Raw genomic sequence first — 18,344 nt, 5'->3', positions numbered from 1 at the left:
TAATTACCAAAAATTGGGAAAAATAGAAACGCATGAGGAAAAATTCTGAAATTATTTTTCTGAGTCTCCTACCACAGGAAAGAGTTGCGGAAATTGTTAGATACAATTTTCACTCTATATAAAGTGGTTTAGTGATTTATTGCACCCAAACAAAAAGAAAATCGAAAATCATACTAAACAGCAACATAAATCGATGAAATTTAATGAGAGGTCATTATTAACCATAAGAGTCATCCAAGTATTTATTCCGGATTTATAGACCTATGGAAGTATTTTATGTGATTTATGCCCATGTTTTCTTGCAAGAATTTTAATAAATCAAGGATATGATAAAAACTCTTGGGATTTTCCAGATGTTCATACTACCTTAATGGGAATCTGGAAAAATTTCTATTTGAATAGAAAATTAATTTAGATATTTTTATAGACAAAATCATTTACACGCACTATTAACAATGTACTTTGATAATCAAGCTCTTTAGCTTGGTGTTCATCACATGCATCATGGTTTGAAGACTATGCATGGACATATGTTTGTCATTATGATGTTTTGAAAGGAAATACTTGAATTCATAAGGTGTATGAACCTTTAAAACTTGTAAAAATCCGAACTTTAGTGTTTAACATAGGTTTTGGTCCTTGGATTTCACCATTAAACAACATGCATGTTGTTCTTGGGTGAAACCCTACCACCATCATCATCAAACTCGACATTCATGAACATATTCATGAATGTTCATAAAGAATGGTGTATAAGGAAGAGAAATCCAAGAAAACCCTTTAAAAACAAGAAGGAAAAGTAAGGAAGGGTGAAACATTTTCGTGTATACCTTGAAGATTAGCCTTGGAAGATGAATATTTGAGTGTGGAGAGGTGTTCTTGACTGAAAATTTTCGTGAGTTTAGAGAGAGAGGAAGAGAGTTTGAAAGTTGAAAGGGTGGAGTGTGAGAGAGAGTGAATAGAGAAGTGGAAGACTGGGGAATAAGTCTTAATGATTGAGTTTTGGGAAGAGAGAGAGAGAGAGATCATGAGGAGAGGGGATGGCCGGATTTTGTGAGCATTAAAGCCTCCTCTCTCCTAAATTCAAACTTTATAAAACTTCCTCCTTAATTTTTATAAGACCCTAATTTTTATAAAAGTGTTTATTAAGGCAATTCTTGATTTATTTAAAAATCTTGTTTTTAACTAATAAATTATGATTAATGTATGATAACTTAAATTTCTATTTCATTGATTATAATCCATAATTTGAATAATAAAAATTTGATATTAGGAAGTTTATAGCCAATTTTATAAAGTTTTTATGCTTTAAGGTTTATAAATTTGGATTTTGGCTCTTTAGGGTTTTTGGAACACTATTTGATATTCACTATCATATTGGAATGAAATTAACCTAATTTATACTACTAGGCCATGGCATGTTAAGCATGAATCGTTTTTATAAAGATGCATGAGTCAGAGAATGACCTGAATTGACAGTTGTCATACATGACCTAATATTGGTCAACCCATGCCAACACCCGACCACCTGCACTCTATACCCATATTATAACCACTTTTGGTCCTAACCCATGCCGAACACTAGCACATAACCTAATATTGGTCAACCCATGCCAACACCCGACCATCTGCAACCCATACCCATATTATAACCCCTTTTGGTCCTAAGCCATGCCCAACTACAATGCATGACCTAAGATTGGTTAACCCGTGCCAACACCCGACCACCTGCAACCTATACCCATATTATAACCCCTTTTGATCGTAACCCATGCAAAACACCAGTACATGACCTAATATTGGTCAACCCATGCCAACACCCGACCACCTGCAACCTATACCCATATTATAACGCCTTTTGGTCCTAACCCATGCCCAACACCCATTCATGATCTAATATTGGTCAACCATTGCCAACACCCGACCACCTGCAACCTATACCAATATTATAACCCCTTTTGGTCTTAACCCATGCCAAACACCAGTACCTGATGTAATATTGGTCAACCCATGCCAACACCCGACCACCTACATCCTATACCCATATTATAAGCCCTTTTGGTCCTAACCCATGCCCAACACCCATACATGACCTAATATTGGTCAACGCGTGCCAACACTCGACGCCCTGTAATACATACCCATATTATAACTCCTTTTGATCCTAACCTATGCCTAACACCCGTACATGACCTAATATTGATCAACACGTGAGAACACATGACCATCTGCAACCAGAACCCATACTATAACCCCTTTTGCTCCAAACCCATGCCCAACACCTGTACATGAACTAATATTGGTCAAACCGTGCAAACACCCGACCACCTGGAACCCATACCCGTATTATAACCCCTTTTATTCCTAACCCATGCCCAACACCCATATATGACCTAATATTGGTCAACCCATGCCAACAACCGACTACCTGCAACCCATACCCATATTATAACCCCTTTTGGTCCTAACCCATGCCCAACACCCGTACATAACCTAATATTGGTCAACTCGTTCCAATACCCGACGACCTACATTCTATACCCATATTATAACCCCTTTTGGTCCTAACCCATGCCCAACACTAGTGCATGACCTAATATGGGTCAAACCATGCCAACACCCAACCACCTGCAAACCATACCCATATTATAACCCCTTTTGGTCCAAACCCATGCCCAACATCCATACATGACCTAATATTCGTCTACCCGTGCCAACACCCGACCACCTGCAACCTATACACATATTATAACCTCTTTTGGTCGTAACCCATGCCCAACACCAGTACATGACCTAATATTGGTTAACCCATGCCAACACCCGAGCACCTGCAACCCATACCCATATCATAACCGCTTTGGGTCATACCCATACCCAACACCCATACATGACCTAATATTGGTCAACCCTTGCCAACACCCGACCACCTGCAACCCATACCCATATTATAAGCCCATTTGGTCCTAAACATGGCCAACACCTGTAAGTAACCTAATATTGGTCAATCAGTGCCAACACCCGGCCACCTGCAACCCATACCCATATCATAACCCCATTGGGTCCTTACCCATGTCCAACACCCGTACATGACCTAATACTGGTCAACCTGTGACAACACCCGACCACCTGCATCCTATACCCATATTATAAACCCTTTTAGTCCTAACCCATGCCAAGCACCAGTACATGATGTAATATTGGTCAACCCATGCCAACACCTAACGACCTGCAACCTATACCCATATTATAAGCCCTTTTGGTCCTAACCCATGCCCAACTCCCATACATGACCTAATATTGGTCAACGCGTGCGAACACCCGACCACCTGCAACCTATGCCCATATTATAACCACTTTTGGTCGTAACCCATGCCCAACACCAATACATGACCTAATATTCATTAACCCATGCCAACACCCGACCACCTGCAACCCATACCCATATCATAACCCCTTTGGGTCATAACCCATGCCCAACACCCATACATGACCTAATATTGGTCAACCCTTGCCAACACCCGACCACCTGCAACCTATACCCATATTATAAGCCCTTTTGGTCCTAACCAAGCCGAACACCCGATCATAACCTAATATTGGTAAATCAGTGCCAACACGCGACCACCTACAACCCATACCCATATCATAACCCCTTTTGGTCCTAACCCATGCCCAACACCCGTACTTGACCTAATATTGGTCAGCCCGTGACAGCACCCGACCACATGCATCCTATACCTATATTATAAAACCTTTTGGTCCTAACCCATGCCAAACACCAGTACATGACCTAATATTGGTCAACAAATGCAAACACTCGACCACCTGCAACCTATACCCATATTATAAGCCCTTTTGGTCCGAACCCATGCCCAGCACCCATACATGACCTAATATTGGTAATGCTTGCCAACACTCAATGACCTGTAATCCATACCCATATTATAACGCCTTTTGATCCTAACCTATGCCTAATACCCGTACATGACCTAATATTAATCAACATGTGACAACACCCAACCATCTGGAACTAGAACCCATACTATAACCCCTTTTGGTCCAAACCCATACCCAACACCTATACATGAACTAATATTGGTCAAACCGTGTCAACACTCGACCACCTGGAACCCATACCCATATTAGAACCCCTTTTGGTCCTAACCCATGCCCAACACCCATACATGACCTAATATTGGTCAACCTATGCCAACACCCGACTACCTGCAACCCATACCCATATTATAACCCCTTTTGGTCCTAACCCGTGCCCAACACCCGTACATGACCTAATATTGGTCAACCCGTGCCAACACCCGACCACCTGCAACCTATACACATATTATAACCCCTTTTGATCGTAACCCATGCCGAACACCAGTACATGACCTAATATTGGTCAACCCATGCCAACACCCGACCACCTGCTACCTATACCCATATTATAACCCCTTTTGGTCCTAACCCATGCCCAACTCCCATACATGACCTAATATTGGTCAACCCTTACCAACACCCGACCACCTGCAACCTATACGCATATTATAAGCCGTTTTGGTCCTAACCATGCCCAACACTCGTACATAACCTAATATTGGTCAACCCGTGCCAACACCCTAAAACCTGCAACCTACAACCCATATCATCACCCCTTTTTGTCCTAACCCATACACAACACCCGTACATGAGCTAATATTGGTCAACCCATGCCAACACCCGACTACCTGAAACCTATACCCTTTTTATTACTACTTTTGGTCCAAACCCATGCCCAACACCCGTACATGACCTAATATCGGTCAACCCATGCCAACACTTGACCACCTGCAAGCTATACCCATATTACAACCCTTTTTGGTCCTAACCCATGCCCAACACCCATACATGACCTACTATTGGTCAACGCGTTCCAACACTCGACGACCTGTAATCCATACCCATATTATAACTCCTTTTGCTCCTAACCTATGCCCAATACCCGTACATGACCTAATATTGATCAACCCGTGCCAACACCCGAATATCTGCAACCCAAACCCATACTATAACCCATTTTGGTCCTAACCCATGCCCAAGACCTGTACATGACCTAATATTGGTCAAACCGTGCAAACACCCGACCACCTGGAACCCATACCCATATTATAACCCCTTTTGGTCCTAACCCATGCCCAACACCCATACATGACCTAATATTCGTCAACCCGTGCCAACTCCTGACTACCTACAACCCATACCCATATTATAACCCCTTTTGGTCCTAACCCATGCCCAACACCCGTACATGACCTAATATTGGTCAACCCATTCCAACACCCGACCACCTGCATTCTATACCCATATTATAACCCTTTTTGGTCCTAACCCATGCCCAACACCATTAAATGACCTAATATTGGTCAACCCATGCCAACACCCGACCACCTGCTACCCATACCCATATTTTAACCCCTTTTGGTCCAAACCCCATCCCAACACCCATACATGACCGAATATTGGTCAACCCGTGCCAACACCCGACCACCGGTAATCCATACCCATATTATAACTCCTTTTGCTCCTAATATGTGCCCAATACCCGTACATGACCTAATATTGGTCAAGCCGTTCCAACACCCGACCACTTGCAACCCATACCCATATTATAATCCTATTTGGTCCTAACCCATGCCCAACACCCGTACATGACCTAATATTTGTCAACCCGTGCCAACACTTGTAACGCACGCATATCCGGGCTAGTCAATTTAGAGGCAATAGGGGTCGAAAACGACTTTTCAACAAAAAGATTATTTAGAATAAATAATCTTAACCAAGTTGTAGAATATGTCACAAGGTTTCCGTACATATATAGTGTAACGTCCGGATTCCCAGGTATATTTTTCTAATATTTTATTTTTGGAGTTTGTGAAGGAATTCGGTGAGTTGATGCTTAGTCTTGCTGAGTAGGGTCGCGGATTATCATCTGGGTTCACGACTGGACTCAGCGAGTCCATGCTTTTTAATGAAACCCTAATCCCTCGGGTTTGGAGTCTATTTATGGGCACTCAAAGTCTCCCATTGCGGCTACCAGTCCCTTAAGAGAACCCTAAGTGAGCTAAATCGTTTGGGAGGAAGGAGAAGCTATATTTGATCTTTCTATCTTTAGTTTAGCAGGAAGAAGGAGATCTAGAGCAAGTGGAGACTAAAGGAGGTGTGATTCTAGTGGTTTCAGAGTCCAGAGACTTTATCTTGAGGTATTTATTCGAACCTTCTTTAGTTTTGGTGTTGATTCTTAGAGTTAGGGTTTCCAAACCTCTTTTGTGGATGGTTATGTGGAGCAATTGGTACCTTCTCAAGTTTATGCTTTGGATCTGGACTCAAAGAGGTCCAAAGACCTTAACCCTTGGAGCTTTATGAGTTATCTAGGGAGTGATGAGATTAGAATGTCATTTTTGGGGCTAAATCACCAAATGAGACCATCTAGATGATATATGAATGTCATGGTCTGGACTTTACAGGATTATTATGCTTGGGAAGGCTAGATCTATGGATTAGAGGAACAGATTTGACCTCAGGAGGTCAATGGAGTTTGTGCATGGCATGTACTCGCCGAGTTGTTCTTGTGACTCGGCGAGTTGAGTCGGGGTGGCCCCGCGATTCATGACTAGGGACTCGTCGAGTAAAGGGAGGGACTCGACGCGTCAAACATGACTAATGAGTTAGTGAACACATGTGGGCTCGCCGAGTTGCCCAAGTGCACTCGATGAGTCGGGTCAAAGTTTTATCGTTGACTTTGGTTGACTTTTAGGGTTTGGTCAACAATGAGAGCCTCTGAGCCAAAGGAGGGGTAAAATGGTCCTTTACCCTTCTAAGGGTGCCTAGAGAGCGTTGAGTCTAGTTCTGAGAGTTATATTTATGAGAGTATTACTTTATGTGTTTAGGCGGAGGCTAGATTGTATTTCTACTGAGTTAGTCATTTACTGAGACATCTAAGCTGAGTCTTCTCACTATACTTTACCTTGAGTGGTAATTAGAGTTATGTGACAGAGTTATTGTATGCTATTATGTTATGTGTTGTACTACATTATTTCTATGTGGTTTATGTCATGAGTATATTAGAGTTTGAACCGGAAGGTTCACAGAGTAAGCACCAAAGGGTCCACAGAGTTAGGGCCCACGGGCCAACATAGTTATAGCCTCGAGTGGCTACTATGTGTTATGTATGGTATTTTGAGGAACTCACTAAGATTTATGCTTACAGTGTAATGTGTTATGTGTTTCAGGTACCAGTGATGATCGCGGGAAGGCGTCGGCATGATTCTTACACACGCGTGGGTTTTTATGTATTTTGATCTTGGGAAATATTTGTGAAACAAAGTTATGATACAATGGGGTTTTATCGATAAATATGTTTGGAAAAGCATGTTTAAAAATGTGAAAAATTTGTTTTAAATTTTACGGTGTTACAATTTGGTATCAGAGCCTTGGTTTAAGGGATTCAGATGCATCTTTGGGCGTATCTGAACTCAAACTAAGGATTTGAGGAAAATTTTGATAATAAAGTAAATTTTTTTAGAAGGAGTAAAAAGAGTTTTGAAACAAACAGAGCAGAGCCGTGTGTACGATCAGCCAGCGCCCGAACAGTGATTTCCCAAAATACCTTACAATAAGTTTTAAAAGAAACGTTATGCTATGCTATATGATGAATTATATTATGCATCTAGAGTAAGACTAGGTATTCTTATTAGGACTAGAGTGGCCTGATATATGACGCCTTAGTCTAGGGGTTTTGCTACTAGGAATGCTTGAGAGTGTTGAGATAGCAGCAAGGAGCTTATGAGAGATTTGCTAGTGAGTAGCACATGATTAGAGAGAATAGCGTACTTGGGATTTGGGGCTCTGGGAGGAGGAAACGGTGTGAATGCTGAGTCGGTGTGGTCGGTAGTATTGGGCCCGTACTATCAAAGGCACCGGGTCAGTGCGCAACCCAAGTAAGAATCCTTTGGGTACCTGAGATCAAGTAGGGTTGGGATATCGAGTGTGTGTGCATTCGAGCAAATTAATGATATCTTGTATTGTATTTCAGAGAGGCTTCATGATAGGGACACGTCACAGACTAGGGACCAGTGGAGGGGGTGTGAGCGACGATGAGCTCTTCCAAATGATTCATGATCAGGTGGCTGTTGCCATCCGCGACGAGATTCCAGAGATGTTCAGGTCTATTAAGACCACCCTGATAGAGACATTCGATGAGAGATATGCTGACCGCAGGGTGGTGATGTGTTGCTATTCCGGGAGTTCACCAACACAAAACCACCGGAGTTTGATGGGACCCAGTACCCGATTGCAGTGATGAGGGTCCGGTTTGTGCTGAACCAGCTTCGCTTGGGAGTGAAGGATTGGTGGAAGTTTGTGACGGTGCATTATTCACCTGCTGAGCTTACTGCAGTGACTTGGGAGAGGTTCACTGCTATGTTCCGAGTTGAGTACGTTCCCAAGGTGGAAAGGGAGCGTTTGGCCTAGGAGTTTTTGATCCTCAATCAGGGTACTGATTCTGTTACGGTAATTACGAGGAAGTTCCATGAGTGGGCGATGTTCTGCCCAAAGCACGTGTCCTCCGAGCTGGCACGTATGAGCTGCTACCCGAGCATTTTTAGGAGGGATATACGGGAGTTCGTGGAGAACTCAACGTATCGGAAATTTGTTGAGCTTCATGAAAATGCCCGGAAGATGGAGATAGAGCTGGAGACCTAGGCTAGGGAGGAGGTTGAGTCTCAAGCCATGGATCGGTGATCGGCACTGTCTCAGCTGACAGCCAAGCAGGCCAAGCCCACTGATTCGCGATCTGGGAGTCAGAAGGGCCGCACTTGTGGCAAGTGCGGTAAGAGCCACGAGGGGGTGTGCAGAGCGGGGTCTTGCTACAAATGTGGCAAGGAGGGACATATGGCCATGGATTTCCCCAAGGGGTTTGCAGTATGCTTTCACTGCAACCAGACTAGACACCGCAAGGCAGAGTGTCAACAGTTACGAGGGACTACCCAGGGAGCACCTCAGAGATCAGCCCCTGCTGCTATAAGTGCTACTGAGAGCCGACCAGTTAAGGCCGAGGTATCGAAGGCACGAGGGAGAGCCTTCCAGTTGACAGCGGAGGAGGTCCGTGCAACGCCCGATGTCGTGGCTGGTATGTATCCTTTCATATACTTACTTTTATGTGGAGATATTGTGCTTATATTATGATATGCGAAGGTACTTTTCTTGTGAATTCTCTACCTTCCTTGGTGTTATTTGACTCAGGTGCGAGTTGGTCTTTTGTATCCTTGGCTTTTAGTCAGCACATCAGTATTTGTCGAGAGGTGATGAGTCGACCTCTAAGAGTTTTCATAGCTGATGAGATAGCGGTGTATGCCACTGAGGTGATCCGAGGATGTGTACTCGAGATTTTCGGCATCAAGTTCCCGATTGATCTAGTTCCTATTGCGATAGGAGATGTCTGTGTCATCGTGGGCATGGACTGGTTGAGCAAGTTTGGAGTGGTTATCGACTTTGAGAGACAGCTGGTGATCATACGAGACCCTAGTGGGGGAGTTCTTACCGTATACGGTGCGGGTACGCATTCTGGGTCAGCAGTTTGTTCAGCCGCTAGAGCGAGGCAGAGTCTACAGCAGAGCTGTAAGGGATTTGTATCATATGTGATGGATACGAGGGTTGATTCAGAGAGACCAAGGTCAGTTGATGAGGTCCCGATAGTGCGTGAGTTCCCGGACGTATTTCCGGAAGAGTTACCAGGTGTGCCTCCCGAGAGGCAGGTTGAGTTCAGCATCAATTTGGTTCCGGGAGTTGCACTTATTACCAAGGCATCTTATCGCCTTGCGCCTCCAAAGATGTAGGAGTTATCATCGCAGTTTCAGGAGCTGTTGGGGAAGGGGTTTATTCGGCCGAGCAGTTCGCCATGGGGAGCGCCTATCCTTTTTGTTAAGAAGAAGGATAGATCACACTGAATGTGCATTGATTACAGGGAATTGAACAAGCTGACAGTCAAGAACCTTTACCTGTTACTGAGGATCGATGATTTGTTCGATCAGTTACAGGGAGCATCTTGGTTCTCCTAGATCGATTTGTGGTCGGAATATCATCAGGTGAGGGTGTGAGATGAGGACATCCAGAAGACAGTGTTCAAGACTCGTTAAAGGCATTAGGAGTTCGTGGTGATGCCTTTCGATCTCACCAATGCGTCGGCGGTGTTCATGGACCTCATAAACAGAGTATGTAGGCCGATGTTGGATCGCTCGGTGATCATGTTCATTGATGACATATTGGTGTATTCGAGATTCAAAGAACAACATGAGGAACTTCTGAGAGAGATCCTTGGAGTTTTGAGATCGGAGAGGCTTTACACTAAATTCTCCAAGTGTGATTTTAGGTTACGAGAGGTCCAGTTCCAAGGGCATCTCCTTAACCAGAAAGGGATATTGGTCGATCCGGCCAAGATTGAGGCGGTGATGAGTTGGGAGGTGCCAAGGTCACCTACAAAGATCAGGAGTTTCCTAGGATTGGCAGGCTATTATCGGTGATTTATCAGGGATTTTTCCAAGATCGTCGTGCCACTCACCAAGTTGACCCGGAAGTGCGTTGCTTTCTCATGGGGCCCAGAGCAGCAGGCCTCCTTTGAGACACTTCTTCAAAGGTTATGCGAAGCCCCGGTGTTAGCCCTTCTGGAGGGAATGGAGGACTTCGTGGTATATTGTGATGCGTCGATATCAGGGTTGGGAGCGGTGCTTATGTAGAGGGGGCACGTGATAGCATATGCATCGAGGCAGTTGAAGCCTCATGAGGCAAGGTATCCCACCCACAATTTAGAGTTGGGGGAAGTGGTGTTCGCCCTAAAGATCTGGCATCACTATCTGTATGGGGTCCAGTGTACCATATATACGGATCACAAGAGCCTGAAGTACTTGATGGATCAGCCCAAACTGAACTTGCAACAGAGGAGATGGTTGGATGTCGTAAAGGATTATTATTGTGAAATCCTGTACCACCTGGGTAAGGCTAATGTGGTAGCTGATGCCCTGAGCCGCAGGTCGGAGAGCATCCCGATACGAGACGTTTGTATGATATTGACAGTGATGACTCTGTTGTTGGACACCATTCGAGGAGCCCAGGCTGAGGCCGTGAGGCCAGAAAACCAAAAGAGATAGTGAGTTATTGGGCAGGTAACGGAGTTCGATACTGTTGGCAGGGGGCTTATGACATTTCAGGGTCGGATCTGAGTGCCATTTGTGGGCGGGACGCGTACCATTTTGATGGACGAGGCACATCGATCGAAGTTCTTGATCCATCTCGGGGCCTTTAAGATGTATTTGGACCTAAAGAGGGAGTATTGGTGGCCCTGTATGAAGAGGGACGTTGCGTGGTTCGTTGAGAGGTGCCTAACCTATCGCCTGGTTAAGGCCGAACACCAGAGACTGCATGGTAATTTGCAACCGTTAGAGGTTCCCGAGTGGAAGTGGGAACAGATTACTATGGACTTTATCACCAAATTGCCAAGGACTGCAAGGGGCGTCAATGCATTTTGGGTGATTGTAGACTGGTTGACGAAGAGCGCTCATTTCCTTGCTATCAGTGCGAGCTCTTCCGCAGAGAAGTTGGTAGAGATGTACATGAGGGAGGTGGTATCGCAGCATGGAGTGCCGATCTCGATTGTCTCAGATCGAGATGTGCGTTTCACTTCCAGATTTTGGAAGAAATTTCATGAAGATTTGGGTACGAGGCTGCATTTTAGTACCGCATACCACCCACAGATTGACGGGCAGAGCGAGCAGACGATCCAGATGCTCGAGGACATGCTCCGAGCGTGTGTGTTGGATTTCGGTAGGAGTTGGGACACATAATAGCCTTTGGCGGAGTTTTCCTACAACAACAGCCATCATTCGAGCTTTGGTATGCCACCCTTTGAGTTGTTGTATGGGAGGAGGTTTCGAACCCCATTTGCTGGGGAGAGGTGGGGAAATGTGTAATGGGTAGTACGGAGATTGTGATTCAGACGACTGAGCAGATACAGTTGGTCAGACAGAGTTTGTTGACCGCTCATAGTCGTTAGAAGAGTTATGCGGACAGGCGTCGGTCCGAGCTCGAGTTTCAGGTCGGTGACTTCGTGCTCCTGAAGGTCTCTCCTTAGAAAGGAGTGATCCGATTCAGGAAGAGGTGCAAGTTGGGGCCTCGGTATATTAGACCTTTCAGGGTGATCGCAAGAGTAGGCACGGTAGCCTACCATTTGGAGCTACTTGCGGAGTTGGTTTAGATTCGCGACACTTTTCATGTGTCGTAGTTGAGAAACTGTATAGCCGACGAGTTAGCAGTGGTACCATTAGAGGATATTCAGGTGGATGTAGGCCGGACCTATGTTGAGATACCGGTGGCAATTAGATATCGGAAGGTCAAGGTTTAAGGAATAAGGAAGTGCCTCTGGTGCAGGTGCAGTGGCAGCATAGGAAAGGGTCAGAGCTGACATGGGAGCCGGAGCGCGAGATGCATGAGCAGCATCCAGAGTTGTTTGCTGAGTGAGACTTCAAGGGCGAAGTTTGATTCTAGTGGGGGAGAATTGTAACATCCGGATTCCCAGGTATATTATTCTAATATTTTATTTTTGGCGTTTGTGAAAGAACTCGGCGAGTTGATGTTTAGACTCACCGAGTAGGGTCACGGATTATCATCCGAGTTCGCAACTGGACCCGACGAGTCCATGCTGTTTAATGAAACCGTAATCCCCCGGTTTGGATCCTATTTAAGGGCACTCATAGTCTCCCATTGCACCTACCAGTCCCTTGAGAGAACCCTAAGTGAGCTAAGTCGTTTGGGAGGAAGGAGAAGCTATATTTGATCTTTCTATCTTTGGTTTAGCAAGAAGAAGGAGATCTAGAGCAAGAGGAGACTGAAGGAGGTGCGATTCTAGTGGTTTCAGAGTCCAGAGACTTTATCTTGAGGTATTTATTCGGACCATCTTCAGTTTTGGTGTTGATTCTTAGAGTTAGGGTTTCCTAACCTGTTTTGAGGATGGCTATGTGGAGCAATTGGTCCCTTCTCGAGTTTATGATTTGGATCTAGACTCAAAGAGGTCCAGAGACCTTGACCCTTGGAGCTTTATGAGTTATCTTGGGAGTCATGAGCTTAGAATGTCATTTTTGGGGCTAAATCACCAAATGAGACCATCTAGATGATATATGAGTGTCAAGGTCTGTACTTTACATGATTATTATGCTTGGGAAGGCCAGATCTATGGATTAGAGGAACAGATCTGACCTTAGGTGTTCAACTGAGTTTATGCATGGCATGTACTCGCCGAGTTGTTCTTGAGACTCGGCGAGTTGAGTTGGGGTGGCCCCGCTATTCATGCCTGGGGACTCATCGAGTAAAGGGAGGGACTCGACGCATCAAACGGGACTAAAGAGTTAGTGGACACATGTGGACTCACCGAGTTACTCAAGTGCGCTCGACGATTCGGGTCATAGTTTGACCGTTGACTTTGGTTGACTTTTAGGGTTTGGTCAACAATGAGGGCCTCTGAGCCAAAGGAGGGGTAAAATGGTCTTTTACACTTCCGAGGGTGCCTAGAGAGGGTTGAGTCTAGTTCTGAGAGTTATATTTATGAGAGTATTACTTTATGTGTCTAGGCGGAGGCTAGATCGTATTTCTACCGAGTCAGTGATTTACCGAGACATTTGAGGTGAGTCTTCTCACTATACTTTACCTTGAGTGGTAATTAGAGTTATGTGACAGAGTTATTGTATGCTATTATGTTACGTGCTGTACTACATTATTTCTATGTTGTTTATGTCATGAGTATATCAGAGTATATCAGAGTTAGAACCGGAAGGTTCTCATAGTTTGGACTAGAGGTTCCACAGAGTTAGGGCACACAGGCCCACAGAGTTATAGCCTCAAGTGGCTAGTATGTGTTATGAATGGTATTTTGGGGAACTCACTAATCTTTATGCTTACAGTGTTATATATTATGTGTTTTCAGGTACCAGTGATGATCGTGGGAAGGCGCCAGCATGATTCGTACACACGCATGGGTTTTTATGCATTTTAATCTTGGGAAATATTTGTGAAACAAAATTATGATACAATGGGGTTTTATTGATAAATGTGTATGGAAAATCGAGTTTAAAAATGTGAAATTTTTATTTTAAATTTTACGGTGTTACATAAAGAACGCCGAAATCCAAGTTATAACGAAAAAGTTACAACCCGTCGAAGTTTCGCAACGGAACCGACATGGCACCAGGAAGCGTAAATAGTGAATTTACGATAGACCAAGATTTACCCTTAGCAATCTAAATGATAGTCGTAGAATACGTTAGACCAAGAGCATCCATAAAAATAACGCCCAAATCTGACTTCGTATGACGAAGTTATGATTTTTCGAAGTTTCAGCTTAGCAGTGTACAACCTGAAATTCGCATAATAGAACGAGTGGTTTTTAGCCGACACGACCTAAACGAGAATCGAAGATCTCGTTAAGAGTAGTGTAACGAGAAAAAGATGGACGACGGATGAAGAAGTTATGGGAATTTAACGGACCAATCCTGTCCCGACCTGTTAATAATATAAAATTTAAAATCGATTCAAAATTAGCTGATGAAGTCTAAACAAAAGTTGTAGAGTACGTTCCTACCTTTGCGTGGATATAAAGAATGTCAAAAAAGGAGCTCGTATGCGAGAGTTATGATTTTCAGAAGTCGTAGTGCGAATTTGTGAAGCTGATTGCAAAGTTGCTGACGTGGCCAAAATTTAGCCGTCCCTTGTTGCCCACACCTTGCTTCGGATGGGTGACACCTGTCCTCGCATACGCCCCAAGTAATCCAAAGACTCCCAGCGTCCGAGTACGCCTCACGTACGAAGTCCATATGCTCCGCGTTCTAGTCTTCCTCGGTCCATAAGCAGCCACATCGCACCAAGCCTATTTAGACACGTGTTGTACGATGCGAGAGTACGCCCAACATACCTCGGAATTACGCCCAGTATAATCGGCGTTCCAGGGCTATAAAAGCGTGCGAGGTGCAGCCTTCTTTCCACACAATTTCAAGTCTTCACTCTCTCTCTCTACACACTCTCTCTCTAGCTCTTTAAGCCCCATAAACCCTTAATAAACCCCGTAGCACCAGAAGGAAGCCCTGAGGCTCCCGGAGTCCCGAGAAAAAGAGTCTTTCGGTTCCGGAAAAGCTACTCCGAGAAAAGCCCGGTTTTCTTTAAAATCCGCTGCAAGTGAGCTATGCTTATGCAATTTTTAATATAGCTTTCAAATAATTATAGTAATGTTATTAGGTCGTTAAAATAATTATTGGGCTATTATTATGAGTTATATTGAGTGTTATTTAACGCTTATATAATAACAATAATAGCTAGACTATTAATTTATCGCGGTTGTCGTTAGACTAAAATCTAGTGGTAATGATACTAGGTTTTGTCCGAGGGAAATTGTTTTAACTGTAACGAAGTGCTGTCCGAGTACGGAGTCATCACTGTATCAAGTGAGTGCATGGTCCCTTTCATCTTACACATAGATATGAAGTATTTTACATAAATTACATGCTATGTGTGCATATTATCTGAATACTTGTTGTCTATGCTGGATGAATGATTTTATACATGTTTTAAATGATCTAAATTGTATAATTATATATATATATACAAATATGTTGGGATAAAACATGGGTAGATGAAATAGTTTCTGTGTGACAAAAATAAAATGATGAAGAAGAAATATAGACCATGAGGTAAGGGTGAGAGGTGAACCATGAGAGAAGTCTTTTACCCAAGTGATGGACCTGTCATCCAATAGAGTATGGATGACAACCACGGACTATTCTAGACAGTCCAGTGCAAACTAGAAGGCTCGCAACCCGTAGGTGTTTTGAATTGTGTATTCACCAGGTGTACTGTAAAAACCCATCGAGATGTATTGCGAGTGGATTCTCAGAAACGATACCATCGATAAACGAGATAAAACCCATTGACCTGTATAGTGATAGGAGTCTCGGAAACGATACTGTCAATAAACGAGATAAACCTTGGGAGCTATGGATATAGTGCCCGTTGAGTAAACCTTGGCAACAATGGATGTCGTTCCTATTCCTAAGGATAACCCTTAGGAATAAATAAACGAGGAATAGCTGAATTCTTAGAGTAGAATAAAGAAGATAATGGGGATGGGTAAGTGGGTTGATTTTGTAAATGTTTAAACATAATAATTATATTATTGTGGGTTGAAAACCCTATGTACTTACCAGGTTTCCCAACCTGACCCGCTCAGTTTATTTATATCATAGGTGTCGATACGAAGTTACATTACACTGAGAGATTAAGGAGATGTAAATCAGTAGTGATAATGAATGTAAGTTGCGTTTATGCTTATGTTTCTGTATTGATGATGACATCCCAAACGTTTTAAAATAAATAAAATATGTTTATTCGAAAATGTTTTGATAACGTATTTATCGTGTTTTACTGGGAACAAATTCCGCAACATTTTTATTAAAAGAAGTACTCTGATTTTTACAAAGCATAAACAAAACTGATCTTTTCTGGCCATGAAAATTGGGGATGTCATAGTTGGTATCAGAGCATTAGTTTAAGTGAACTAGGAATATGGATTTATTTCTAGACTTAAATTTAGAATGCTAAGCAATGATTGTGAGGAGTGTGTCTAATAGATTTAGGTAATACACCTTAATAGACACAAGCACTAGTTTATTTTAGGAATGATGCCTAAATTCCTTTTACGTGCTAAATGATTTGATATGCATTATATGGTCGGATCTATGGTCTATTGCCGACCGGATCTGGAAACTTTATGTGTTCAGGTTTCTAAACGTTTAATTACATTATTAGAACTGGCATGTAACTTTTTGGAGTAATAGGGAGATTTATATGTTTATCATAAATAAAACTTTCCTATCTTAAATTCTCACCTCGATACAACGAACGTCTAATTTGGTGCATAGATCAACATGTTGAGCACTAGAAGTGGATTTGGAAGTGGTAACCCACAGCCCAAACCACCAGTGATTGAGCATGTGCCATAGGTAGCAGCTATACCTCGGCCAATCACGATGGCCGGAGTACAAGCAATGGTGTGGATAATGCTAGATCAACAGATGGAAGAAACAAGGCGTTTACTTCAACAAAGTAAGGACGAACTTACTGTGACAGTATGCTAGACACCCACTCTTGAGGCGACCATCTAGGTTGCTAAGTTTGTTGATGAAGTGGTCAATGGTAGTATCGCCAGCAAGGTTGATGTTGGCAAGAAGAGGAAATTTGAGGGTTCTTCAAGGTCTGACAAGAATAACATGTCCTCGAAGTCTGGAGGAGTAGGTGAAGCAAAATGGTGTGACAAGTATGGAAGGAAACACAATGGTAAATGCCCTAAGGAAGTAACCTGCTTCAAATGCGGGAAGACTGGTCACTATGCCCACAAATTCCCAACCGAGGAAGAAGTGTACTTTAAGTGTAGTAAAGAAGGACACTTCAAGCAAGAATGTTCAATAAGGGCTACATAGCCAAGTGTACCGCCGAAGCACCATGGGAGGTACTACAAAAAAGTAACTTGTTTTAAGTGTGGAAAGCATGGGCATTACACCGATGAGTGTACATTCAACACCAGGTTGTGTTATGAATGTAATGAGGAAGGGTACCTCAAGCAAGACTGCCCAAAAAGAAAAGGAGTTACAAAGCCAAAGGCACCACTGAAGAACTATGGGAGATGCTACGAGGAAGTGACTTGTTTTAAGTGTGGGAAGAACGAGCATTAGGCCAATATCTGTGCATCCAGCAAGAGGTTTTGTTACGGATGCAGGAACAAGGGAAATATATCAAAGGATTGCCCAAAGAAAAGTGAAGCAGCAATAGCGAATGCACCTCCAAATCCAAGAAGCATCCCTAAGGAAGCAGCTGATAACGCAATGAAGAGTAAGGGTTGATATCCGAAGGTCGAGTTATGAAGTAGCCATAGAATCATATGATGTAGCCTATTAGAGGCATAGTCTAGGGTGATCTTGAACACCTATGTAATAGTTTTGAGAAATAATATAAAACCTTCGTTTTGTTATCTGTTGTGTTTAATGATTGTGTGATTTGCTGCATGATGACTTGGAAAACTACGGGACAATACTTGGGATGAGTATGAGTAGGTGTGAATGGTAGTAGAGGCCTATACAACCGGAAGCACAGGACTCACACTTGGATCATGGAAAGTCACAAGGTTACCAAGAAGCTAGTAATTGATTTCGTTTTGTTCAAGTATGTCGTTACCATTGTTTCGGTAATGACTATGAAAATTGTTGTCATCCCGACCCTATTGG

Source organism: Lactuca saligna, chromosome 2 (genome assembly GCF_052625555.1).
Source record: "Lactuca saligna cultivar CGN05327 chromosome 2, ASM5262555v1, whole genome shotgun sequence".
Taxonomy (NCBI): domain Eukaryota; kingdom Viridiplantae; phylum Streptophyta; class Magnoliopsida; order Asterales; family Asteraceae; genus Lactuca; species Lactuca saligna.
The sequence above is the reverse complement of the archived record's forward strand: the minus strand, read 5'-3'. Positions refer to the sequence as shown.